Source organism: Equus caballus, chromosome 18 (assembly GCF_041296265.1).
Source record: "Equus caballus isolate H_3958 breed thoroughbred chromosome 18, TB-T2T, whole genome shotgun sequence".
NCBI classification, from domain to species: domain Eukaryota; kingdom Metazoa; phylum Chordata; class Mammalia; order Perissodactyla; family Equidae; genus Equus; species Equus caballus.
Window position 1 is genome coordinate 13,158,916 of NC_091701.1, and position 8,437 is coordinate 13,167,352.

Below are 8,437 nucleotides of genomic sequence, written 5' to 3' on the forward strand. Positions count from 1 at the left end.
TCTCCTTCCTTATTATCACCCGTGTATGTATGAATTCATTACCAAGGCCAGATGCAGAACAATAAAGGGTGTGTGAGATAAAGCAAGGGCAGATTAGTTTATTAGAATCCATAAGGAAGGTACCTGGTCAGCATAATAAACAATACCAGGCACCCTCCCTGCAAGCAGTGGGAGGGATGCAGTTTTTCCTCCTTCTGTTCCACAGAGATAGATCCATTTCCATACAGGCCAGTGATCCGAGGGCAGAGGCACATATGTTTTTGCTTAGAGCCTGTATCTCCAGTGATGTCCAGGCTGTTTTTCGGGGACTTGGCCAACACAACTTAGTAGAGTTTGGGCTGGCAACAGCAGACATTCTGCATTTCAATAACTTCTCCTTTCGGGAGAGCACACTGTGCCACAAGTCAGAGGCTGAGGTCTGGAGCCCACTGGGAATGCAACTACAGTCACGCATCACTTAATAACAGGGATACATTCTGAGGATTTCATTGTCATGTGAACAACATAGAGTGTACTTACACAAACCTAGCCTACTACACACAATCTTATGGGGCCATCATGGTATATGTGGTCTGTCATTGACTGAAACATTGTTATACGGTGCATGACTACAACAAAGAGTCTTGAAAGCTTTTGGCTGCTAGGAGGATGCTAGGGTTCTCATTAGATGGGCTCCACATCCTGATTTGCAAATTCACCCACTCCCTGATACACATACCCACTTACTTATACAAATTTAGGTCCACAGACATGTGCACATCCATGTGCATATCCCATGTGCATATGCATCTCACACACTCACACATACACACATAAGTACCCTTGTGCACACATGGTTGAAAATATACCACACGCACACATACACATTGTTCATTTGTACGGGCACACTCATACAAACCCACAGATGCACATGTGCATGTGCACACACACACACACTCACACACACTCCCTTCACGCATGCAGACATGTAGTTCCTCATATCCATGGCAGGGATTCTAAGACAATCTTGTGGTGCCAAAATTATAGCCATATTTATAGTCTTCCAGACGATTGAACCCCACTATAGAAGTGACATTTTTTAGGAGATATAATGAAAACAATTACAGCGTTTGCTCTAACACAAGAAGTCTATAAATCACTGCGCCTGCCTCCCCAACAAAAGGAAGAAACAAAGCATTGTTAAGAACATAACTGAAATGTGACCAGGTATTAACCTCAGACAGACCTTAGAGCAGAAACACCAAGGCACGATATTAACACAAGCCAGTAAATAAATAAAGGCTGATTTAGCCACCAGCAACTTCTGAAACCATTCTGATTTGAGGTGAATGAGAACCCCAGGGTGGTTTTCCCATTTGTCAACCCACACACATTTCGTGGCTTTCAAATAAGGACAGATTTCCTGAGTTCCTTTCGGTTTGGGAATATTATTTCTGCTAATGGCATTTTTAAAGGTCCAATCAGGCCATTTGCTTGCACAAGAAATGTAATGGAAATGAGTAGCATCTTTTTTCTTGTCATTTTCCAGTTTGGCAAAACCACATCTTGGAAGTAGAGTAGAAATTTTGGCGGCAGTTTGCCTCAGACCCCAAACCAGATATACAGACAATCAGACAAATTGTTTAATGGGGTTATATTTGTTCCTAAACAGTTGGCAATAGGAGTTACGATTTTCTTAGACTCAACCCGAATAAGCATTGACTCTTCCCTCCCTCCCCCTCCTGCATGGGACCTCCCACTGCCCATCTCAAACTCTAATAAACAAATCCCTTTCTTACACCGTCATCCTCAGAGAAACGTGAAGCGAGTTGTTCTGGAGTTGAGTTCACAGACGCTCTCTCAGGGCCACAACACTGTGCTGGGAGAAGTGGAAATCCTGTGGCCAGAGAAACTGGAGTGGGAGGAGATTAGGGGTGAGTTGGGATGAGGGGGGAAAGTTGGGCAAAAACTCTTGAGTCTGAGAAGTCAGAGCCCTGGGTGCTGCCTGGAATTCCAGAATGGGGAAAGAGATCTCAGCTGCTTTCATATGGAAATTGGCCTGGAAACGGACTTTGTCTCTGGGTGGAACTGAAGCCAAGACCAAGTTCAGTGAACCTAACACACCGTTCAATCAACTATTGAAACCCAGGAGAAGAGGAGGCAGGAAAGGGAGGGCAGAGGGTCGAAGAGGCTCAGCTTTCATTTGGACTTGGTTGTGGAGGTGGCGGTAAGGAGGAATTATACACTGGAAACAGCTTGAAGGCAAAACCCTGTCTATCCAGAGGACGTACTCAGCTGGGCTTCAAGTGAAAGAAGAGAAGGGGGAAGATGGAAATAAAGGAAAGCAAGCAAGCAAAGCAAGAGAAAGAAAGGAAAGAAGGAAGGAAGGTAAACAAAGCAATGAGATGCAGACACATAAGACGATGAGTGTAACAGGAAGAAGGAAGGAACTTGAACTTGCCTATACCCTACCAAGATTCCCCCAACCCTCCACCTTAGAAAAAGGCTTTCAGAGACGGGAAGATTCTTAAAGCAGACACAGACTGGACCTTGAAGGCTTAGTTTTGGACTTGTTCTTAGTTTGTTTTGTTTTTATTGTATCTTTAAAGTTAAAGAAGCATCTACTCTTTGAAAAAATAAGCTAATATAGTTTCTTCCTAGATACTTTTTTGGGGACCAGTTTCCTGTCTTTTGTTCTTGATTTATTATTGCCTTTATTTGTTCTCCCCTATTTGGTTCATTTTATTCTTATTTTAAAAGAACAGCTCCAAAGACCCTTCTATTTTCATGGAAATTGCTCAGTAGTAACAATTTCAGATAGCTTCCAAAAGAATAATCCTCAGGCTGGCTGTTTCACCCAAGATGCTTTGCAGCATTTCACATAACAATTTACTAATTAATGACAAATTAAATGGAATTTGGTAAGAAGAATCAGAGGTTAGAGTACTAGTGTATATTGTGTGTAAAAAGGTATGCAAATAACTTCAGCCCATTTGTGGTTCATCAGTGGGAAATAATAGCTATTCTACTCGAAAATTTCAAATGCAGGAGGGCTGCCGCACAGAAGCAGAATTTGGAAATTACTCGTCGTTTTAATTTTTTAACAGTTTCTTAGATTAGACACTGTTCCTTCATTTTAGAGGCACAATGAACTTAGTCTTTTTGTTTTAACAACTTTAAAATCATAGAAATTCGGCTATATTTTGCTGCTTATATTAATTGCATATTAGGAGGCAAGAAGCAATGTTGGGAAATCAGCAACTGGAGTTTTCATCTTTCAGAGCAGAAAAAGAGTCACTGACTCGATTCTTCTAGAGCAGGCGTTGGCAAATACAGCCTGCAGACCAAATCCAGTTTGTCTGTTTTTGTAAATAAAGTTTCCCCGGAACACTACCACACTGATTCATCTACATACTGTCTATGCCGGCTTTCACCCCACCGTGGCAGGGTTGCAACAGAAATCTTGTGGCCCATAAAGCTTAAAATATTTACAATTGTGCCCTTTACGGAAAAATTTGCCAATCCCTGTCCTAGAGGGTAGAGTTGGAAAGAGGACACTTATCATAAAGAGAGAATAAAGGTTTTAACTGAGAAAATATTGAAATTATTGTAATGTGTCCTGCCACTACTTAAAGCCCACAAATGGTCATTATCAATCCAGCTGTCGCAAAATTTGCCAAATGTTCTTTTTTGCTCAATGTGCATTCAGGGGTGCTCTTTCTTTAGCCCGTTCTGTACCTCAATGAGCAGGCCACTCACCTCAGGGAAACACTGGTAGTTCCTAATAAGAAAGGCTTTGCAAACAGTGAAATGTGTCCGCTCTCTGTGGAAATTCTGGGTGAACGCAGAAGGTTTCCTACATGAAATAGGATCATTGCTTTGGACATATGTCAATTAATTTCTTTTTATTGTTTCTAATTTTGAGAGTGAGACAAAATGTCTTTACCTGTCCTTATTTTTCATCTTCAATTTATCTTCTTTTCAAAATATTAATGTCTAAAAGATATTCAGGACCATAAAAATTTCTTATTATATTTAATGTTCTTCCTTGGGATGTAGAGTGCTACAACCGTGCATCAGTTCAACTCCTGAACATTCCATTTGTGTTGATGGGGGCAGAAACAAAGGCCAAGACAGAATACCCCTCACACGCCCACAACTTGGTATCACCCAATGGCATATCACAGCATGACCAAATATCAGCTTAAAGCAACAAACTTTAAGGAAACTTAACTGATCGTTATTTTTCCTCATTAGTAGATTATGTGTTTGAATTGCCTGGCTGCTCCAGCACCATCTCTGTCTGCCAGCACAGTCTCAGCCCCTTTTGTCCTGGAGCTTACAATCTCTAAAATACATCAGTGTGCATGGTAAACCTGGTGGTTTGGGAGGAGAACTGGACTAAGCATTTGCAGTTTGACTGACTGTGAGCAAATAATACGACCTGAAGACTCCATGTTAGAGGAGAAAACGGGATTGGTTCAGCATGTCCAAATTTGGTATCTGTGTCACCTCTTCATGATCATTTCAACAACTAATACTGAGCACCAACTGTGCCCCAGCACTGTGCTAGGTGTTGGGTAAGCAGCTGAGAAAAAATTGATATGACCCTGCCCTCGGGAAGGTTGCCATTTTATGACTGTTGTGTGAGAAGGGGGTGAGGAAGGTTAATGAAAAATAAATACACACACAAATATATGATGACAAATTATGACCTTTGCAATGAAGAGACATTAGTGGAGGGGATTCTACTTTAGGCAGGGAAGGCCTCTCTGAGGAAGGGACATTAAAGGTGATTCCTGAAGAACGACCAGCTAGAAAAACACTGATTGGGTGGAGGAGCATTTCAAATAGACTGTGCAACGTGGGGAAAGGTGCTGAGACTGGAAAGAGCTTTGCACAGAGAGTAATTGTAGTAAGACCTGCACCCACGGCAGACAGTGCTAATCGATCACAGCCCTCTTTTCTGTTGAAAACAGACAAACCTCAGAATTCTCAACACAGCATTCCAGGCAGCCACTACTAATCAATTGGAGTTGATAAACGAAGAAATCTTTTTGTCATCCCTGAACCACATGGTTCCAGAAGGTCCTTCTAGCCCTGAAATTTTATGATACTCTGATTCTCATTTTACTCAGTATTTGAATACTACTCTTGGTCTGAACATCTTTCGTGTACCTGTTTTCTTCCAACTTAATGAATTCCTGGAGATAATGAGGCTTCTCTCTCCTCCCATTCCTTTCAGTTCCTACAGGCAAAGCCTATTTCTACACCTATATTCTAAAGGGTCTTCAAATTCCCTTTCCCCGGTGGAGTCTCACCCATGTGTATGACTTAGCTATTGCTATTTAACCAACCACATCAAAACCTAGTGACTTGATAACAACTTTCCTTTCCCCAAGCTTCTATTGGTTGGCTGGTCAGTTCTTACTCCCACAGCAACATTCAGTTGGGGGCTGGGTTCAGCCCTAGGCTTTTGGGAGGGCAGAGATGGCTCAGCCTCTCTCTCTGCTTGGTCCTTCACCCTCGCATCTTCCTAGCATGGCAGTCTTGGAGCAGGGTCACGAGAGGGAGAAGCAGAAAGCGCAGGGCCCCTTAAGGCATAGTTTCAGAAGCCCGATCACATCACTGCTTCCACATTCTATTAGTCAAAGCAAGTTCACAAGGCCAGTCCATAGTCAAGAGCCCTCCTTTGTTACGGGAAGGGCGTCAAAGACACATTGTAAAGGGCCCTGCATACAGGAAAGGGGAGAATTTGGGGCCATTTTTTATCCAGCCCAACAAAACCTTATTTCAAAATTGTTGAAGTAGAACAAACAGCCAGGCTGCCTAACTCTTAGCCCATTGTTCCCCCTATTGAACACTCTCAGGCCTTAAGGAGTTGCTTGCCAGTTGGAAATTGGGAGACTTAAGGAAATCATGATAACAGTTCCTAAAAGTAAGGCTGGCCCTGAGCCTGATGCAGCTAAAGACAAACAGAAACTTTCAATTTGGACTAGGTCTGTTTATTACTATCATGACACCATTTCATTGAACCATGGAGGTTCCTGATTAGTTCAATTCCCAGAGGATGAGAGAGATCACTCACCTCTGAACCACCCAGGACTTCTCCATTATGATGTATCTGCTCATCACTTTCTACCTTGTAGAGACAGCATTGAGTTTTGTAGACATCACAGTAGAAAGAGCTCAGACTCAGGGCAGACAGATTTGGATCTTGAATGAACCTCATACTAGCTGGGTAGCCTAGAGTAAATCTCTCTGCCTCAGTTTCCTCATCTGTTCAATGAGCAAGTGGCAACTTGCAAGGTTGTTGTAAGAATTAACGGAAATAAATGCAAAGCTTCTAGTGAACTTGCTAACAGACAGTGGGTACTCAATAAACGGTGGCTACTATTGTTATTATAAGAGGCAGGCTTGGGCTGAGGTTTGAAGCATGAGAAGAATTCGGGTGTTGGGGAGCAACCTGACAGCAAAAGTACAGATGAGGAAACACACACCGTAACTCACTTAGGTAAAAATAACCAGCCCAACCTGGTCTCTTCCTTAAATTCAGCCTCTCTCCACTGGTTGAGGATACGAAGTAGGGAAGGAGGCTGAGGCCAGATACGCAAGGGTTTCGAATGTCTGTATAAGGAGCCGGGGTTTTTTCTAGCAAACGGTGGAGGGACACTGAAGAGAGAGTGACAAAATGAAAAACAATCAGAGGAAGACTGGAAGATTAGTTCGGTGGCCATGACAGGGTGGCTAGAGAGAGGCCAGAGGAAGGGGAACCAATTGGAAGGGGAGATGGTGAATGGAGGTAAAGCGTACTTGATAATTTCTTCCAAACTAATGCTTCTTATCTCATTGACGGAGGAGTTAGATGATTTAGAAATATGTCCACAAATTCTTTGACACTCTTCCTATGGAAAAACAGGGTCTATTTCCATTTCCTCTGAATATGGGTCCATCTCATGACTACCCTCTAATCAACAGAATGCCACAAAAGTGACTGTGTGGTACGTCAAAGCCTAGGTCATAACAGGCAATACAGCTTCCACCTGGGTCTCTTTCTCTCAGGCTGCTTGCCCTGGGAACCCAGCCCTTAGGCCATAAGGAAGGCAAGCAGCCCCACAAAAAGGCCATGTTTCAGCCTCAGCCCCATCTGAGGTCCCAGCTGACAGCCAGCAGCAAACTCCTAACATGCAAATGAGAGAGCTTCCAGATGATTTCAGCCCCTGCCTTTGATCCTCCCAGCTAATGATGAGTAGAAGAGAGATGAGCTGTCCCCACTAAGCCCTGCTCACGTTGCTGATTTATGAACAAAATAAATGTTGTTGGTATTTTAAGTCACTAAGTTTTGGGGTGTTTGTTACACAGCAGTAGATAACTGGAACCAGCTGTTGTAGATGCCGGTGAGGTGTCACACACACAAACTCATTCCCACATTTGCTCAGAAGGTCAATTATCCAGAAATCACAGTATTTTTTGCGGAACATTCCCAATCACATCACTCTCTCCATTCCCTTCATGGTATGTATTATAATGTGCAGCTATAGTATTCATTTGTCCATTTACTTGCTTCTTTGCTTCTCTCCCTGGAATAGGAGCTCCCCGAGTACCCTGATCTTGTCTTTCTGCTGTGTCTCACCACCTGGCTCGGTGCCTGGCACGTGGCGGGCACGCTGTAAATATCTGTGGAGTAATGAACGAGCAAATCAACACCATGACACTTGGATGGGAGGGAAGTCTGAGGGAGTCTTTTTTCCTGTGTAGGGGCAATCCATTGATGTGCTTTATCTCTTCTAGACAATTCTGGAGAGTATGCAGAGATGGGGTAAGGGGATAATACTATTCCTTCCTTTATTCTTTTAGTCATTCAACAAAGCTTCCTTGAACACCTATTGGTATCTACACTGCAAAAATCAGAGCGTAGGAAAACAAACTAAGCAGCTCCTGCCCTCAGGGAGAGCCTCTTCCATCGAGAGAGGGAAATGGACACAGGCGCGGGGAATTACACAGCAGTGTGGCAAATTTGCACCAGACATGTAGAGAGGACAGAGGAATGCACAGAGGATGGTCTGTGGCCTTGTCCCAGGGCTTCACAATAAATCTCCTCCTCTCCCACACAGGGTCTCTCTTCTCCCCACTTGGGCCTTCTTTCCCCTGAGATTACTTCTCAGCCAGAAAGAGTCAGTGTGGCTGAGAAAAAGGCTCCCTAAGAAGGCCACGTGGGCAAGAGCCAGTTTCTGCGCCCTCCCGGGGTGCCCAGCATCACCTCTCTCTTCAGTCCACGGCCTCCTGGGCAGGACCTGCCTGCCCTGTTTGCACACTGGTCCTCAACCCCGGCAAACACAGAGCGGCAGGGAAGCCCACCAATCAGAGGGCTGAAATCAATTTTAATGGAATCCCATGACAGCATAAAATGTTTTTGTTGCAATATTGTCTCGATAAAAGGTATTGTAATATTTAAAAT

General features: G+C 43.5%; 1 long non-coding RNA gene across 2 annotated transcripts in view; it reads right to left on the reverse strand.

Annotated features, from left to right (window-relative positions):
• Positions 1 to 2,027, reverse strand: part of LOC111768883 (uncharacterized) — a 64,533-nt gene extending 62,506 nt beyond the window's left edge. Inside the window, exon 1 of one of the 2 annotated variants that reach the window (XR_011428466.1) lies at positions 1,779 to 2,027. This is a non-coding gene — a long non-coding RNA (uncharacterized lncRNA). The remainder of the gene's footprint in view (positions 1 to 1,778) is intronic. The other variant, XR_011428467.1, reaches the window with a different exon arrangement.
• Positions 2,028 to 8,437: the final 6,410 nt, after the last annotated feature.